Source organism: Varanus komodoensis, unplaced genomic scaffold (genome assembly GCF_004798865.1).
Source record: "Varanus komodoensis strain SLA01 unplaced genomic scaffold, ASM479886v1 scaffold2, whole genome shotgun sequence".
Lineage (NCBI taxonomy): Eukaryota > Metazoa > Chordata > Lepidosauria > Squamata > Varanidae > Varanus > Varanus komodoensis.
This window is the reverse complement of record NW_025335568.1, coordinates 14,277,870-14,297,549: the sequence shown is the minus strand read 5'-3', so window position 1 is coordinate 14,297,549 and position 19,680 is coordinate 14,277,870. Positions and strand designations below refer to the sequence as shown.

Genomic DNA, 19,680 nt, shown 5'->3' with positions numbered 1-19,680 from the left:
GTCCCACCTCTGAGTCATCGAGTTAATTATTCCCTCTGTTTCAAACCATATAATATATTTCAGGGTTGCACTTCCTTCCTTCTTTTTCTTCTTTCTTTTTTAATTGCTCTGTGCGTCTTTCATGCTGTATGCCCACGTCTTTCATTTTATTTTAATGAAATTCACAGTAATATATAAATAAAAGCCACAGTTGCACAGCAACCATTGGATGGAGAATATATGACCATTATCATTAATATCAAATATGCCATTAACCTCTCTGCCTTCCTCCTAGTTTCCTCCTTCTGACACTCTGGCTGACATCCAGATTTGTAATGGCTGCTCTGACCTGGCAGCCTACATTCTGACACAGAGGAAGACACATGATGCGATTCCGGAGACAGCTGGAACCCGCACTGGTGTTGCTGGAGGTGTGCAAGCTATTCTGCTCAGCCAGAACTGCTGTTACTTCTGTAGCTACATATTTAAGATACAACGGAGCAGAGCCATGCCCAGGGCAATGCATGGCCAGAAAGTCCGCCATTGTATATAGGCTCAGTGGGATGCATGATGGACAGAGAATGAAGAACGCAGAGGCGGTGATGGGTGGAAAGCTTCATCTGTTGAATTTCTGCTTGGACTGATGATGTGAGTAATGAAGGAGCCATGAGAGTTAAAAGCAAACACACAAAACAAAACAAAAGGACAGCCATTTGTAGAAGTCGTTCAGCTTATGCATTCCTCAATGCAACCTGTGCCCATGCTTTATAATACATTCTCAGACAGCCAACATGAGATGACAGGCCAACTCTCCTGATCCAGGAAAAGCCACTCCCAGTTGTTCGTGCCATCTGAAGGGCGACAGGGGCTGTGGAGGGAGGGACCAGCCACTGGGTTACTCTTGGCTTGGAGATTACTCAGAGAGAAAGTCTGGAGACCACCCAAAGAAGCAGAGCACACACGGTCCAAGGGGCTCTAGGAAGCAAGAGTTTACTAGACAGAAGTCAAAGAACTAGAGCACAGGCATCATTCACATAACCACTAGCCTTCCAGAACTGAGGGCTTTCAAGGATGTGCTCTGGGAGTCCTACCCAGGGCTCAGTTGCAAGTCATTGTGCCTTAGAAAGTTCTAAGAAGACTCTCTAAATTATGAGAGGAGTCTTACACAAAAGTGATCCTTTACTCATGAGGAGTTCTTATTTTGGGATAGTCACTTCACCTACCAGCCACTGAGCCTGTGACTTCAGATACATGTGTTCCCTAAGACTGGGCAGTGGCCCAGTTTCCATCTATGAGCTAAAAAGTGAGTACTTGGTATCCTAACGAGATGGGCCTAGAACATCAAATCATCAAGTTGGAAGGGGCCTACAAGGGCATCAAGTACAGCCCCCAGATCAATGCTTATGTTACTCTCAAGATGAGAACCCTTCCAGGGGAGGTATGACAATTGAAAGAGGGAAAAAAACCCACCAAAGTGGCAGCAGAATGCAGCATTATAAGCCCAACAGCCCAGTAGCTTCATGGAAGCCAAATGAACCTGGTAGTATTATCTCAGAAAAAGTCCTATTTCTTATGGCCACAAGCTTCGGAAGGAGAACATAGCCAGAGCTGAGTTGAATCAGGTGACCTGAGCACTACAAGTATCCTTGAATTTTGTGATTTTACTAGTTTGGACTGAGAACCTCCTTCATAATCCTCACCTTTAGTCTGAGGCAAGGCTTACCAACCTACCTGCTACCTACCCACCTACCCAGAGAAAATTTTCTCCAGCCCAGCCTCCTTCCCAGTTATTTCTCCAGCAGTGGGAAAGAGATGTCATTGGGTATCCAAACAAAGATCATAGGGAACTTGTGAAAATTTCAATTCCCAGGATCCCTGATGCTTGGAACACAGATGTACCTGTTGTTGTCTTAAGGAGCCACAGTTTTGTTTTGATTTTGAAAGGAGCAGTAGCATGCCATGGGCTGGTGTTCGTGGGGAATTAACCCTTTCCTCTTGAGCATTTTTCTAGGCAGGACAAGTTCTGGGGGGGGACAGGGCTGCTGTACCTTTAATAAGAGGGAAGGTAGAATACACAAATAATACAAGTCTCTCTCTTTCATGCAACTATTTAACATGCAGAAAATCTCCTTTTTGCATGAAGCCACTCTCTCCCTAAATTTGACACCAACTTACTACTAGCCATACCATGGAAGGTGGGGGGAAACACTGAAGCAGGCTGGGACAGTGAAAGCTTTACAGGGAATTTAGTTAGTTAAAATAATGCAGTGGGAAAGAGAGAAGAATAGCGTCCCCATCACCTATCACCACCTCTCTTGACAAAACTGGAACCCATCACAAATACACTGTGTAAAGGAAAGAAATAAGAAAGCCAGTCAGCAATCTCCCATGTCACATTTATTTTGGCCTTTAATCACACCATCCTGAAGGACCAAAAAGGCTCAGCACTGCAAGGAACATAAAGGAAAATATAGTCAAAGCATTTTGACTTTAATCTCTTTGGTCTTTTAGAGATCCTTAAACTCAGGTGGTTCACTATTGCAGCTTTAAGAGAATCAATACTAGGTTTAGATGAGTCAATATTGAAATGTCCCCTGAGAACTTTTCAATGGCAGATAATTCTCTTGAACATACCATTGGTGGATGCAGTTCTGAGAAACCCTGTGGTGTATCTCTTACTCATAGCCCTCTAAATGAAAAGATCTATAGATGAAACTCCCTAGTCTGTATTTTCATACATCATAGAGAAGTGAATGGATTGTTGCAACCACCACTTTCTGAGCAGCTATTTGTTATTCCTACAGATGGAAAAAAACAGAGGAGTCATGAGTCGGGCTGGTCTATTGTTATTGTAAGAGCTCTAAGTGTGCACCCACAGAGGACTTATTTAATGGGAAAGGCCAGGATCCAAGTCCTTCAAGTTTAAGAATGTCCACCAAATTTTGCACAGAGTGGCATACAAAGTGCTCGAATCTCTCAGTGGTGATGGTCAGGAAGACAGGCATGTGGGACAAGGATTCTGGCTGTAAGGTCTGACCCTGCTCCATCACTCTATCATCTCTAGTGACAAGTCTTCTGGTTTACCAGGCATGAAATGCCTGGTCGTTCCTGTAGCTCCCATTTTAGAATCCAAGGTGTACCTTCTGCTGCAGCTTTGTGACGATTCCCATCCTTTGAATGGGGGTTGTTGAAACAGGCCAAGTACTTGATCCTTAACATGTCACTCCAAACAAAGTCTGCCCATCTGACACACTTTTCTGTGTTACTTGCAGGGCAGCCACTGAGCTGCAAGACCTGAGCTCCACAGTGACCAAAAATGATTAAAGAAAATCACAGAACAGCATCCCAGTTGGCATGAACAGAATAATCACAGATATCAGTGATCCAATTATATCTGTACATAGTAGAAAATATTCAGCATTCACCATGTGGCTGAACCTCTTGCCCCAGCAACTGATTTCAATGATCCTGAGCTGGGAAATAAACATTCCAGGCCAGGGATGGGGAAAGCTGCTGAAAGACCCTGCCTGAGTGTGATGACGCTCTTAGGCAGAGTTTACATGATTAAACATCCATATAAGTGTTAATTAATTTTTAGAGAGCAATTTTCTCTTACCCCAGGTTGTAGGCCTCATTTTCCATAATGGTTGTGCAGCATTTCTTATTTACGTACGTATTACATTTTTACACCACCTGAAAACTGAAGAATGGTTGCTTTCTTCTGTCTTCTTACCCTTGGGAACTGGAGAGCATCTTCCCAGCACTGTAGAAGGAAGAGCTGCCTTTTCTTGCTGATTTCACTTCTTGTTTTAGGATACCTAACATTATTCTCTGTGCCTGTGTGTGGGTATTTGAACTTTATCTGGAAGAGTGCCTGGCAAAGACACTCTATTGAATAGGATGGTTGCTATTTGTTGCTATTTGTGTCTCTTTTCTATAAAGATTGATGCTGGTTATGTGATGCTATTTCTAGAGCAAGTCTGTTGCAGCAAGAATAACAAAGAGTCTGCTATAAGCATTTGTAGGCACTGTCACTTCACCAGATGCCCACAAAAACCTATTCAAGAATAAAGGTCCAATCCTATGCAGATTTACATGGAAAGAAGGGCTTACAACTCCCAGAATGCCCTGACCAACATAGGTGGAATTGTAGGCCTCTTTTCTGTCTGAACTTGGATATGTTTGCACATAAAACTGAAGATTTTTCCTGCAACATGGCTACAGCTCAGGACATTTAAGGAAACAATGCAAGCTTCTCTCAAGACAGACTACCCAATCATGCTCAGGCACCCAAATTGCCAATATAAGCTCATCTTTTCCTGGGGCCATATATTTGCCACTCTGTTACATCAAAATGTGCATCAGAATAAAATCCTATGATCTATATAAGGAAAAGCTATTTGCATACAGCACTTTATTATGCATCTTTTAGTCTTTATTACCTTGAGGAAGGATAATGAAAAGATAGTAGCGCCCCCATTGGAAGTCCTACCCACTTTCTCCTCACTGGCTTATGAATATTTGTTTGTCTATTCATTCATTTATTTATTATTTCAATGTATATGCCATTACATTAGTCCACAATAGGGCTCTCTGAGTGGCTTACAAAACAATTAAAACAGAATAACATTTTTACAATCTCTAAAAATGGAACATTAATGTTAAATTCCAAAAATATAAGAAAGCAAGATACAACAAATTGAAATCATTACATTAGAAACTTTTAAATCAAGTTAAATGAGAACTATAAGACAGGAATAGATTTGAGTTAAAATCAAGATTTGACACAAAAATCAGCTATTAAAATAGCCGGGGAAAAGATAGGTCTTCACCTGTCACTGAAATGACAACAATGAGAGTCATTTCATTGGCATCCCTCTCTGAGAGCCTATTCCAGATATGGGGCACAACCCGCAGGAAGGCCCTTCTGGCTGCCCCCCCCCCCCCCACCTTCTTGGGCGACAGCTCTTTGAGAAGGACCTTCTGACTTGATCTTAATGGATGGGTAGGGACATATGGGAGAATACCTGTTTACCAGATATTTCCTTACCTTCCAAGCTTTTAAGCTTGGAACCCTAAGGGCCAGAACTTTGGTGGGGTGGAGTGACGCAAAAAAGAAAGGTAAACCAGAACTAGAGAAGGCAATAATGCCAGTGAAAGCTGAAGGCAGAAGAAGACGGGGAAGGCCAACTACAAGATGGAGTTATTCCATAAAAGAAGCCACAGCATTGAGTTTGCAATTCCTGAGCAGCAGGACACTTTTTAGGAAGCTTGAGCCTCTGCCTAATACTAAACAGTCTTTTGTTTTCCTGCATCTGCACAGAATTACAAAACACACACTCCTTTTGCTCTCAAGGAGTGAGGCTGCCCTTCCTTTGTATTTCTAATCTCATCCATTCTCATACCGAGTGCACTGACCTCTTTCATATTAGAGATTTGACAGTCAAACCACATTTCAGAAAACTAATTTAGAAGTCCAAGTGGAGCCAGCACAGGCCACTGCCAATCCTCATATGTGAATAAAATCAAGTTGAGCAACATTTCTCTCATCTTCCATTTCTTCAGAGCCAGCCATTTCCCTGGACAAGTAAGACGCTCAAAAGGAGAGCCAGTTTTCTGTCTGGCCCGTCCATATGCTACTGAGCAGATTATCTGGAAATTGGAAAGGTTCTTACTGGGATCATGAGAAGCTGCTACCACTCCAAGCATCACTTCTGTTGTCAGGCTGGTTGTGCAGTATGGGGACATGTCTCTGGGAGGCATAATATAATATAATATAAGGAAGGCCAAGGTAGGAGTGAACCCATACAGGCAGGATAACCATAAGGTCAAGAATCCTATTGTTTTAAAAGATAGCTAAGATGCAGGGCGAGTTGGTGAGCCTAAATCCAAGGAGGTAAGGAGGATGGCAAACAGAAGAGGGCCTTTCTCAGTGGCTGCCTCCCCCCTCTCCCCACGTGGAATAGCCTCCCTACAGCAGCTTGCCTGTCACCTTCTTGGCAATCTTTTCAGTGCCAAGTGAGAACAATTTTATTCTCCAGTTATTTTAATAATCAATTTTAATTCTGCATAATTTGTTAATTTTGATAGAATTAAATGTTGGTGTGAGTTTAATTTAGACTGTTTTAATTCTCAGGTTAAACTCACAGCTGTATATTATATAGTATATTGTATGATTATTATATATTGCCATGGTTTGTGGTTATGGTGGGGGTTGATTGTTATGCTGTTGTACATTGTTTTCATTGTAATGGTCTGTTTTGTTTTCATGTGTTTTATACATACACCCAGAGAGTCCTCCTGGACTATTGATTAATGCAGATTACAAATTCAATTTTAAATAATAAAGAAATAAATAAATAACCTCCAGGGGAAAATGACAATCCTCGATTTAATGCAAGTGGCGTGGTTGTCCATTGGTGGTTTGTTTGTCTGTTTGCTTGTTTTACTTTTTAGGTAGTAGCCCAGTTTGTTTATTTGTTTATTTATTTATTTAAGCCAAAATTAGGAGCTGATTGCCAAATTCTTTTGAGTGAAGCTGGATCTTTCTTTTTCTTTTTTTTCCTAGTAAAAACCAGCACAAGCATTTAGGAATGAGTGACAATGGTAAACTTATTTCATTTGAACTCAGTGGATTTTCAATATATTTCCACCCTAACTGCCAAAAGAGGTCCAAGTCACTGGGAACAGGGTTAGCGTCCCTAAAATTGCACAAATTATTTGCATAATTTTGATCCAAAAACATCATATTTCCACATAGTTGTTTTTGCTGTAATATTTACCTGGAGGAATATGAGCAACTCCTTCTCTTACTGCAAATACCCACATGCCATCTTGGGCACTATGGATTTTCTGGCAGTTAATTTTTGATGTGTGAAAATTCAGCCCCCAACTCTGCCATTTGTGCAAAGTTGCACAGCGAAGACCCAAACTTTGTGTAAACTTCTTTTAAAAAAGCAAAACTACACAAACTGAAGGCCATCGTAAAAGCAGCCGTCCACGTCCTGGCTTGAGCCACTTCAGACTGAGGCAGCACCAGTGCATGCTTCCCAAGGTGGAATCTGCAGAGCCAAGTCAAAATAATCCATTTCACACATCCCTACACTTCCGCTTAGTATGCAAGCTCTCTAGCACATCCATAAGGAGCTATGTTTCCAAGCTTGGCCTCCGATTTCCATTTCAATGCCATTACATAACAAAACCTCAGAAAGCATGTGTTAACTTCCTCAGCTGCTGCTCCCCATGGGTTCAGTTGAGCTGTGAGAACACGGGATGCTGTGGAGGGAAAGATACGGATCAATGGAGCAGCGTGGAAGCTGCAGGAGTTGCTTTTAAACTTGTTTTCCCAACATGCTTCTTCTTTACCTCAGCCACAGGCTCAGCACATCTGATCAGTCAGCCCTAACTGCAGGCGCAGTCACAAAGCTTGTGCTATCCCTTCTGCTTCTTTCAGGACGCACAGGCTTGGTTCAAAAGAAGCTGCCTTCTGCTGAGTCAGGTCCATCTAGCCCAGGGCTGTCAACACAGACTGGCAGCAGCTCCCCAGAGTTTCCAGCAGGAGCCATTCCATCTCTAACTGGAGATGATGGACATTCAACCTGGGACCTTTTCCATGCAAAGCAGCTTCTCTACCACTGAGCTATGGTCCTTCCGCATTTAGTATTTGTCCTGCTTCTCTTGGCAGTGATATAATGGAGGCAGGGATCCCAGGGACATCCCGCTGGCTTTTTTTTTCTTTTGTTAGCATAGCCACAGGTGTCATCTGCTGCCACCCCCACCCCAGACTTTCCTGCTCTGAGTGTATCTTCCCAGTGGCTGGGAGAAAATGAATATTTTCAGCAACACTATATTATTCCTTATTGTAATGCAAAGTATCTTGGATGGTTTGGTCTTGAATGGGCAATTTATGATCATATTTTGTTGTTGTTTCATCACAAAGTCCCTTCACAACCCCACGGACAACATTTCTCCAGGCTCTCCTGTCCTCTGCCATCACTTGGAGTCCACCCAACCTCATCCTCACCTCCCCAGTGACCCCATTACACCACTTCAACCTCTGCCATCCCCTTCTCCTTTTGCCTTCAATTGTTCCCATCATCAGGGTCTTCTCCAATAAGTCCCTCCTTCTCATTAGGTGGCCAAAGTAGTTGAGCTTCATTTTCAGTATCTGTCCTTCTGAAGAACAGCCAGGCTTGATTTCTTTTAAAATGGACTGATCTGATTTCTTTGCAGTCCAAGGGACTCTCTGGAGTCTTCTCCAACACTTATATCATATAGCTTCCAAAAAAAAAAAAAGAGTCCCCATGGAGGCAAAACTGCTAAAATTGGCTAATTGCTATACATCAGCACATCCAGCTCCATTTTCAGCCTCCCGTTGTTTGCATGCCTAAAGGGGCTATTGCGATGAGCACCTGACCTTCAAAGCTTCCTACTACACCACTGCCTATCAGAGACCTCTCAGCTCTACCCCGTAGCCCTGCTCATGGGCCAGGTTTTTTTGCAAAGAAAAGTTGGAAAGCTTTATTAAAGTTGTTGTTCAGTGATATGGTTGATACACAGATAGTATTAATTGTGTGTATGTTCTGTGTGTGTGCATGTGTGCCTGCAGATGCATCCTTTTGTTTGCAGTTTTATATTTTTGACAATTTGAGTTTCATGTGTGTTGAACTTAAGGTTTTGGCCAAGTGTTGTGACCTATTATCTGTATAATAGTCTAGATTTCCATATTACATGGCACTACAGAATATTTTTCTCCTCTCAGCGGGGAACAGTGCTGGAGAACCAGTGAACTAAATTACTCCTTCAGTTTCCCTAGAGATCTTGTTAGTTTGGAACAGAGCAGAGCAAAGAGAAGCAAATCTACTTTCCGTGGACATTTATAGTTTTCATTTAGGGAAATGTTTTAAAAAGCAGGGAAGAGGATGTTTTAAGCCCAGGGGCCTGGTCCAGTCAAGGCCCCTGACTTCAGATTCAAGGATGCTTAGGGAAAAAACAAAAGCACATGTGTCAGAGAAGATGTGCAGTTTATTGAATACATATAGGGATGCAATTTGCATGCAGATTACCAAGAAAAGCTTGCAGCTTGCAGCTGTCACTTTAGTCACAAGACTGCTTGAAGTGACAAAGGTTGTTCTTGGGCCACTGGTTATTTGGACACCTTGCGCACCCCTAGTTCCAAGGGGAAAGCCAAAGAGCAATGCTCTTTGGCAGCTTTTTGCCCTCTGCTTCCGTGGTGGTCAGGCTATACAAACGAGGTCCTCTTCCTGGGAGATAAGGAAGGGAGGCAGCAGAAGGCTCAGTTCTCCCAACCAACTTCAGTAAAAGAGTGTGTAAGCATCCTTGTTACCTTGATGAGAATTCACAGTGCCTGGTCGTTTGTGACCTTATACTTTCTTTGAGACCTTGAGGGTAGGGTTGGGATGAACCCTTGCAGAATTCATCCCTCAGGCATCCATAGACCTTTTCTTCTGCCCAGAGCTGCAAAGCCAGGTGAGCCAGGAGGAAGTCCTCAAATGCTTATGAATCCCCAGTTGTGCAACAAGCCATCTTCCCCACCTGCAGAAGAAGAAGAGGGCTCTCCTTGCACAGCATGTGGGGACTGATTCCTGGAAAGTGCCTCACAAACACCGGAAGCACTTGCCAAGAACTCATACTCTGGGCTTCTGCAAAGTGGACCAAGTCTGGGGAGCCAATCGCAGGGAATCTAATGGATTTCCACCCCAGATGGATTCCTCACACGTGCCTACCTGAGGGTTTCTCACAACCATTGAACCTGACAATGGCTACACGTAACACCTTTCATGGACTCTGGGAACTCTTTGCACTGAACTCTGTCTTACAAAGCCTTCCAATTATTCTTCCCAATCTACAGGAGTAATGTAATAGTGAAAGTAAATCTTACATGCACTTATCACACAAATCCTAAATGCACTGTTTGGAAAGCATTAAGGGCCACAGATCTGAAAGATCTGCCCCCAGCTAAGTCTACCTTGTTAAGTTATGCTGGTAGCAGCTCTTTGGTGTGGGATAATATAAGGATTGCCCTATGGAATTCATGGCAATAGGATCTGAGTGATGACACAAAATGTTTAAAGGGGATTTGGCATGTTCATGGAAGATGGGCCTGTGAAGGGTTATAGGTGATGGAACCTATGGAACCTATGCAGGGGATGGTAAAGGTTGTATTTCCATGCTGCTTTTTCTCTCTTGCAAGGAGCCTGGAGCAGCTTAGATGGTTTTCTTCCTCTCCATTCTATCCTCGCAAAAATCATGTGAGGCAGGTAAGGCTACAAGTTGGTCACCTAGTGGGCTTCATGGTCCAAGTAGGGATTAGAACTCAGATTTCCTGAGTCCTAGTACAACACTCTAATGCTGCACACAGTGGCTCACAGTCTTGATTATGGGCTAAATGGCACCTCCATATTCAGAAGCAGTATTATCAAGTACCAAATGCTGAGGACAAGAAATGGGGAAAGGGCCATTGTCCGCATGCCCACCTGTGGCATTCCAGAAGAACCAAAGAGCCGTGCTGAATCAGCGTTCTGTTCTCACAGTGGGAAACCCACAAACAATAGTACCATGTTCCCCAGAAACACCCATGCTGCCTCCAATAGTGGAGCTCATATATAGCCATCAGGGCTAGTAGCCACTGATAACTATATCCTCCATTAATCTGTCTAATTCCCTTGTAAAGTCATCCTGTTTGGTGCCCATCACTACCAAGTGCATTGTGGGCAAGGACTGCCTTTTGCACGGTTTGAAGAAAGCCTTCCTTTTGTCTGCCTTGCATCTCCCACTACTCATCTTTGTTGGATGACCCCAAGTCCTGTAGCAGTAAGGAGGGTAGTAAGGATAAATCCTCCCTATCCATTTCCTCCACGCCATTCATACTCCTGCACACATTATTAGTCACCACTTATTCACCATGCATGTTCAGACAGACACCACCTCCTCAGCCCCCAACAGCTAGATGAGGGATGAGAGAGATCGCTGGTGACTTGCTGTCATCCCACGGAATCAGCATCAGAGCTGCCTTAAAGTGAATTTTTCAATATTATTTTTTATTTTTATAAATAAAAGAGAGAGAGAGAAAACAAGAAACTCTAACTTGAAAAGATAGAAAAAGATACCATGGGACAATAAACAAAAAATACATATACTACCAAGTGAAAGATGTTACACAAAAAGTCAATAATCATGATTATTTCTATCAATTTTATAACTACAGTTTTGACTTTATAATACTTGGTTATTACAACAAAAAATGTTAGCATGGGTATCAAGTAAATAGTAATTTACTGTATAACTTATCTGCAAACCCACCAGCAAATTTTCACCGTTTCTCCCAGATAAAACTACATTATAAAAGTTAGATGCATAAATCAATTATATTAATTGTATAAATAATATTTAATAATAACATGCATTCCAATCTTTTAATATTTATCTTAAATGGTGAAAAAGCATTATATGGTAATTATGTTTAATTATACTAATAATGTCTACAGGTTCTGTTTTTTTTCTCTCAGTTGCTAAGTAAAGTGCACATAGTACACTTTCCATTTAATATAAAATTCTTTAACCAGTCTTCTAAATATAGATGATTACTAAGTGTATCAGCTAGGTCATTGTTACATACATTCTATTTTTTCTTTCAATCATTCAATAAAATATGTATAGTAAGACTTCCATTTATTATTAAATTCTTTGGTCAGTTGTCTATTTATATAGCTGGTTAATTTTGCCATTACTATGTATTCCACTAATTTGTTTTTCCAGGCTTCCCTAGTTGAGCAGTCATCTGATATCCATTTTGTTGCAGTTATAATTCTAGATGCTGTTGTCATATATTTTAATAATTCTTCCATATTTCTTGGAAGAATTTCTGGCACAATAGTCACCCTAAAGTGAATTTTGTGGCAAATTGGAAAGTTCCTACCTCAATATATCTGAGGGATTTCAGTAAAAATCAAGAGTTCTAATCCTTCTCATTCCTAACCTACTGGAGCTTGGACATCAACCTGTCTAGATGGTCTTTAGATGAAGCCACTGTGAACACTGAAATTGAACTGCTCCCAAGCCATTCTCTACAGCCAAGACTGACTTCTTCCTACACTTTGCCCCCCATTTATTTTACTGTGAACAATCAGTCACAACAATCTATAGTTTTCTTTTCTTGCTGTTTAACTGAAATATTTTGCATTCCTTTGTTGTCTGTATTTTATTAATCTTTTGGCCTTGCTACATGCTTTTAATGCTTCTTCATCAGTCCAAGCAATTCATCACATCCTGCAATAAATCTGTATTTCAAAGGCTTCTAATTTTCTATGGTAGTCTGTGTTAAAGGCCACAGTTGCAGGCCATAGAGTAAAACTAGTACACAATACCTCACAATGTACATTATCCAGGGTAATTTTAATTGCATATTACATTTTTCATCTTAACAAGGCTACTACTCCTGGCCATCTCGATTTTAGCTTTTAGTATGCTATTGTGATCTCATTGGTTACTGAGCTAGATTCAAAAATATTTATATTTATCAATCCACTCCATATTTTGGTTTTGGTTCTTTAGCTGCTTCAGTATTTATTTATTTATTTATTTATTTATTTATTTATTTGTTTGATTTGATTTGATTTATGTCCCAATTTTTCTTTTTTAAATAACTCTGAACACCTTACATCATTCTCCTCCTCCATCTTACCCCCACAACAACAGCCCTGTGAGGTAGGCTAGACCGAGAGTCTGTGACTGACTCAAAGTCACCCAGTTGGCTCCATGGCCGAGCGCGGACTAGAACCCAGGTCTCCTGAGTCCCAGACCTGTGCTCTTAACCACTATACCACACTGGCTCTCTAGATTCATCCATCTAGCACCTTTTCATTAGTGGTCCCCATTTATGGAAACAACTCCCCAGGGAGATGCGTCTGGTGCTGACACTTTATACATTTCAGTGCCAGGTCAAAATCTTTCTATTCTCCCATTATTTTAATTGTTGATTAGAGATGTGTTTTAAATTGGTTTTTATTATAATGATTGGTTACACTGGTTCAATATGTTATTATTTATTCTGTGTTATAGTTGTCCATCTTAATTTTTCTGGTATTCTCATATAGGGTTTTTTTGTTACTTGTTATGTTATTTTAGCTATTTGTAAACCATTCTAAGAGCAATGTGCTGAGAGAATGGTATAAATAAAATATAAATAAATAAATAGATTCAGGGCTTTCCCATAAATATTTGTTTCTTAGTATCCCAGAACTGATAGCAGTTTTAAGCTGTTCAAGAAAATCTGGCATGTTATACAAGTCCCTCATATTAGAATTCATTTTACCTCTAGCCAGTTCATTATTTTTTAATTTGCTACTGGTTCTTCAAAGAAGAAAAACAGAACACACTTTGGGTTTTGTCTGAATGTTTGCATCTGCTTAGATCAGTAGAAACATACAGGTCCAAGACTGACAGAAGAGGCGATATAGAAAATGCTCTTTGGTCTACCAGCAGCAAACATTACTGTTCTTATTTTTTTCTCCTTCCAGCATGTAGGTGGGAAATAAATCTTCCCCAGAACTCCTTCTTCTCTAGAAAGACCCCCCTGTGAGCCAGATGGAACACATTTATGTAAGACAATTGCTTTAAAAACACACAAAAGGAAGTGTTAGACTAGTTATATAAAGTATGAAAGACTGGTAGCTCTGCTCTACCAGAAGCCTTTGTGATTAGGAAGAGAAATCATGCCATCAAAAGAATACTTGACAGAAGCAGTGTGAAGAAGAAGCCATGTAACCGTTCTCAAGTTATTTGAGGACATCAGGTGGGGAGTGGCAGAGTTAAACTTTATGTAAGGTCAACAAAAGAAAAGCTTTTATCCTCAAGCTTGAGATACAAAGATTGAAAATAATAATAATACAAGCCCTTATTTTCAGGAAGAAGATTAAGGAATTGCCTACACAATTTATTTACCATGGATCAAGACTGAAGCCAGTTTAAGAATGCAGTGATTTGTAGGATCCATCACTGAAAATATAAAATTGACATAGGGATTTGCCTGTGTTTTGGATGGTTTATTAAGTGAAAACAGCAGACAAGCACAGGCAACTTAAAGGAGGTCACCAGGCCTTTAATTCCTTGTCCCCAGTGTGGTTCCAGTCTGACTCTCACACACCCAGGAAAGCTCCCATTGAAGCAAAGCCATTTATATAATCAAGAAGGTCTTTGAGGGCTTTCTACTCCATGCAAATATCGCACTGTGGGGGAGGAGGTTTCAGACTTGGATCAGAGCAGGGAGTAAAGGGCTTAAAGCCCCTTATTGTCCTTCCCAACCCAGACTGGGGTCCCACATTTTCTAGTCCTTTAAATGATGGCATGCCTCATCTTCCCAAAAAACTAAGACCTACTTTTGAATTCAAGCATTGGGTTGGAAGAGAAGTGGCAGAAGTCAGAAGGTAATGATCAGGCACTGGTATAAGTTACAGTAGGATGTGCAAAACATCTCTGAGTAAAACATTATTAACAAAGAACTGCCTAAGATCAAGCAAATCTTTTGGCCACCCTGGAAGGGAACCATGAACCATTGTCACTCAATAAACTGGATTTCACTGCCCAAAGATAAAGTGATGGACAGCTTTGAAATGGGTTTCAACATATACAGGGAGGAGATGTTTTGCAGGGGATATTAACTTTGGTGGCAATAAGGAACCACCAGAACAGTCAGAAGCAATATATGCAGAGTGTCATTTGCTTGGGGAACAAAAATGAAAGGCTTTTCCCATTCATATTCTGGCTGTGAGCTTCCCGGAACTATCCAGACCCCTATACAGCCATGTAGCTTTTTGCCTTAGGAAGTTTCTAATTTCATTGACAGTCAATGCAATGTAGTGGTTAAGCATGCTGGACTGAGACTGAGAACTGGGTTCTAATCTCCATTAGGTCATGGAGCTCACTGGGTGACTTTGGGCCAATCATGGAGTCTCAGCCAAACCTACCTCACATAGTTGTTGTTGTGAGGCTCAAATAAAGAGGAGAACTTTGTAAGTTACCTTAGATTCCTTGCAAAAAGAAGAAAGGTGGAGTATAAATGCAAAATAATAAGAATTGCCAAGATCCACTTCCCTATTAAAACTATCCTTTGGCCCCTGTTCATTGCCTGAGCGGCCATAGGAATGTTTGGATTCCCAGCTTCAGAGACAGTGCTCCACCTCTCTGCCCCATCTCAGCTGGCACAGCATGATCCATGCTGTTTTCTTTTTGAGATCAGAAAAGCAACCTCAGAAAGGGGTTAAATTGAGCAGAGAGGTGAAAAAGCTGGGGACGTCAGGATACGAGGTATCCTGCAGCTGTCCCAGCCACCATTCTGAGACATTTCTACTAGACAGGCAGAAAAATCTATCAAGGGAACACACAGAGCAGGTGGACAGGGAGGCAAAGATTGCCTCCAGTGCTTGTCCTGCTCTGTACCAGATGCCCACAAGCCTCCAAGTTCAGTGAGTTATGGGTAGCCTGATAGGACTGTGCCCTTAAACCTAGATATACTTAGGCCAGGTTTCTTCAATCTAGTACACTCCAGATGTTCTGAAACTCCAACCCCAGACCTTTCACAGGCTTCTCTCCAATGCCCGTTCCCTGTGGAGCAGCAACTGCTCTCCACCATCTCTGCCTTCTGGAATATGATCCAGACACATAGGCTTCACTTTCCTTTGAAAATCATTGCAATGGTTTCTAGTGTTGCTTTCCATGCTGCTTTCCAAAGATATGTCCAAGCAATGTATAGACAGGGCGGGGGGTGCATTTTCTCTCTCTCATACACACACACACACAGAGACATCCCTTCTGGCAGAAAGAATCAAACGGTTAGCAGGAGGAGAGGCTGAAACAACAACAACAACAACAACAACAACAACAACAACAACAAGGGGACTGGATGTAAGAGAGATCAGCATCCCTGGAGCTTCATTTCAGCAAGTGCCCAGGGACAGCAGAGCGGTCTTCCAAGATCTGAACTCCAGCCCCAGTCACCCACCCCAAACAACTCCTCAGCAGAGGATGGTAAATTGGCCAATGCTGACTTCAAGTGCGCGTTTAGACCAAAGGAGGCCTACAGCTTCAGCGGGGAGGCTGCAAGGTGCAGGACTTTTTTCTGTCTAAGCATGGATGGGATGCTTAGAGATTATTTTCTTCACTGATGGGCCTGTTGCTTTAAAGAGGTAGCAAGGCAGAAGAAGGGCCGGTAAGGCATAAACGGGCGTGGCTGCAATGAACGAGTGGAGCAACAACGTCAAGCTCACAGACCCTGAAAAATACTCGCCTGCCCCCCGCCCCCGCCCCCGCCCCGGTGTCCTTTGCTCCTCCCGCGGCCAGCCGAAGAAAACAGGTGCAATGCTTTTCCTCTTCGCCCAAGGCTTCCTACTTGTTGCAAATCTCGCTCGCCGGCGGGCGGTGGGGGGAGCGCAAAGGCGCTCGCCGCTCCGACCCTCCCCCAGGCAAAGCGCCAGGCGCCGCTCGGCACCGGGCGGAGCCTCGGAAGATGGAGAGCCGCGAGAAGGGGAGGCGGTGTCCTCTCCCCGGGTGAGCTCGTGGGCGCTGCCTGTCTCCTCCACCTGACAAATCAGGCGGCGAGCGAGAGGAGGCAGCCGGGGAAGGCGCTGGCGGGGCTCTCCCTTCGGCACGATCCACGCGCGCTCCACGAGCCGAGCTCCTCCCGCGCGCCTTCCTCGCCTCCGCGCCACGGTCTGCCGTGCCCGCCACCCCGCCGCCGCGCTCCGCCCGGCCGCGCTGGGACCAGGGTACCACTGGGCGTTGGGCTCCCGCGTCCTGCATCCCTCGGCGGTGATGCGCTAGCGGAGGAAGCGCATCCTTGGCAACTCGCTGGCTTTTCTCGCCTTCTCTTTTTGCCACTCAGTTCAACAGTTCCAAAGAGGCAGGGAGCGTTTAAAAGAGAAGGGGAAGGTGGGGAGGAAAAGGGTAAGTAACCTGAATGAGTCAATAGCTTCTTTCCCCCTTTTCGGGGGCAGGCGTCAAAGGAGGGAGGTGGGTCGTGCACGACTGCCAACGGGCGAGGGATCTCGGGGGCTGGGCTCCTCTGCTCATTTACGCGGAAGTAAATCCCATAGAACTCCAGGAGGGCTCTTTTCAGAGGAGGTGAGCTGTTATGTGTTTGTTTACTTCTGCGTAGCCAATGCATGCTTTCTTGGACGTAACTCCCGTTCTGTTCAACAGGGCTTGATCCTATGTAAGCGTCTGTAAGATCACAGCCTAAGCGTGCGATCCAGTGCGTGCCTGCTCCCATGTGCAGGATTGCAACCCATGGCTGCAGTCCTGTCGTGCACTTGCTCTGGGTTGGCTTAAGACCCACTGGAACATGCAGGACTTCGTTCTGAGCAAATCAGCTGCTGCAAGGCCACCTTTTGCCTGGGCTAAAATAAAATGAAATGGCGGTAGACAAGCTGTGTGAGGAAGGAGTAATAAAGATAATGGCAATAATACATTTATTTAAAATACCTCCTAATAGCTGCACAAGAGGGGTATGGAGCTGCACAACTGGAAAGCATTGCCTGCAAATTGAGACGACTCTGTGCTGTGCGTGTGTGGACAGGAGAATGGGAGTCTAACCCAGGAATCCTCAGGAGAACCAAGTTTCTCCGTGTGTTGTATAAAACTGAGGAAGCTGCCCTGTTTTCTTCTGAAGCGTGAGTCAATACATACCTGGGCTCTCATTTGCCCAGTTGCCCTGTGCTCAGTTGTGCAACTCAGTCATTTGAAACCCTGAACTGCGTGGGTACCAAGGGTCTTTTCGAGGGCCAGGTGTATCCCCTCAGCTCTGACGCACACTTCCAGCAGTGCGCACCCTTCTCCCATAGCACCCATTTCATTCTTTGCAACTGCTTCTGCATACCTGTGGCTTAGAGCAAGAACAAAACTGTTTGCCAAGCTCAGGGACAGCAAGCAAGCATGCAACCTCCTCTGAGCATGTGCAGAGTTGCATTTTAAACTCACTTGAATCAGAGCACCCTCATGGCTTCAGTAATTAAGTGGAGTTGGCTTCTGAGCCTTTTGCTGTCTGGGTGAGCATTGCCACCTCACAGAGCTGTGGGATCCTGGAACTTCAGCCCTATCTGCGCCACTGACTAGTATTCAAGAGAAGACTTATGGCACTTTGAAAGAGGCTTGGGAGACTCATAGAATCATAGAACAGTAGAGTTGGAAGGAGCCATGAAGACCATTGAGTGCATCCCCCTGCACTTGCAGGTCACCAAGTTACACCATCCCACTCAGATGCCCAGTTTCTTTCTGAATGTCTCCAGTGTGGGAGAGCCCACCACCTCTCTAGGCAGCTGGTTCCACTGTCATATTGCTCTGATGGTGAGGAAGCTCTTCCTGATGTCCAGCCTGAATCTGGGTTGTTACAACTTGAATTGATTATTCCGTGTCCTACACTCTGGCACCAGCAAGAAGAGATCTTGATCTTCCTCTTTGTGGTAGCCCCTGAGGTACTTACAGAGGTATAAACTGGTTCCACGGTGGCACTGAGAGTCTGTGCACCATGGGCAGAGGCTGTGCACACCTCCCCACCTCCTGCCCCGTGAAGAACTCTGCTGGAATGTGGAGAACAGCACCCATGGAAGAGGGCTTGGTTCCCAAGAATGGCGGCGGAAGCCGCCACCACATGGGAGTCTCACCTTCCAAGATCTGCTGGAGCTTACAGACAAGCTCATTTATGATGATGAATGATTGGATATGGGGTCTTCATTCTCCCACCCCTTCTGGACTAATGGTCTTTCCTGCTTTGTGTAAGGGTCTTGTGTGTCTTTGTGTATGTGTGGAGTCAAATATCTACGGACCTACCTTCCTTTCAGGAGAAGTAGGGCAAGAGCTATAGGATACCTTCTTGAGAAGTCTGAGGAAGTTTGTACTCTTGCCTCCCCACACCCCATAAACTGGCATCCAGGCTGATTTCAAGGTTTATGTCCTTGATCAACCGGATCAACACTGAAATAAATCTTCTTGCCAGATACGTGAGAGGCAGGATCAATTTCCTGAAAAGGTGTATGTGTAGAATTAAATCAAGGTGAAGATTTGGTTTTTCCCCAATTTCTCTGAAAGTGACTGTATCTCCATGCGGATTTGTGATTATTATTTCTCTTAACCCTTATGATGTAGGGTGTGTTAAAGGGATTACTCTAGAGGGCTGGTGCCTAAATTAGCATGATCTCAGCGGTTCATGGTAGAATCCTCCCCAAAAGACCATTTGGTTTAATGCTCCTCCCCATCACCCCGTTCCCTAAGAGTAACTGGATATTTTTCATCAGGGTGTGTTAACAATTCACACTCCTATTTTTAAAGAATTAATCATCATTCAGAAGGGCTAGCTGCAGCATCACCAAAGTGCAGCTTCCACTCTTTCTGTGGAAAGAATGGCAAGATTGGGGCCAAGATTGTTTTATTTCAAAACTGGTTAAAACACAATGGGACTACAGAGTGTAACTATGACAAAGGACTCTTTGTTGTCTTTACAGTCACTGTTGGAAACAGAATGCCAGACTAGATAGTGTTTTATTTCACTCAGTAGGGTAGCTTTTGTATTTTTGGATATGAAAAGTTCTTTCTGAACAGGGAAAGTCAGGTTGCAATTCCACACACTTGGAATTGCAAGGATGGGCAATTTGTTGGCTTCTGAACATTGTTAGACTGCAGTTGCTATCAGCC

General features: G+C 43.4%; 1 protein-coding gene across 1 annotated transcript in view; it reads left to right on the top strand.

Annotated features, from left to right (window-relative positions):
* Positions 1 to 16,585: 16,585 nt before the first annotated feature.
* The window catches only part of SNCA (synuclein alpha), a 60,923-nt gene continuing 57,828 nt past the window's right edge, over positions 16,586 to 19,680 (top strand). Inside the window, exon 1 of the mRNA XM_044429385.1 lies at positions 16,586 to 16,938. The gene's annotated coding sequence lies outside the window, so the exon portion shown is untranslated. The remainder of the gene's footprint in view (positions 16,939 to 19,680) is intronic.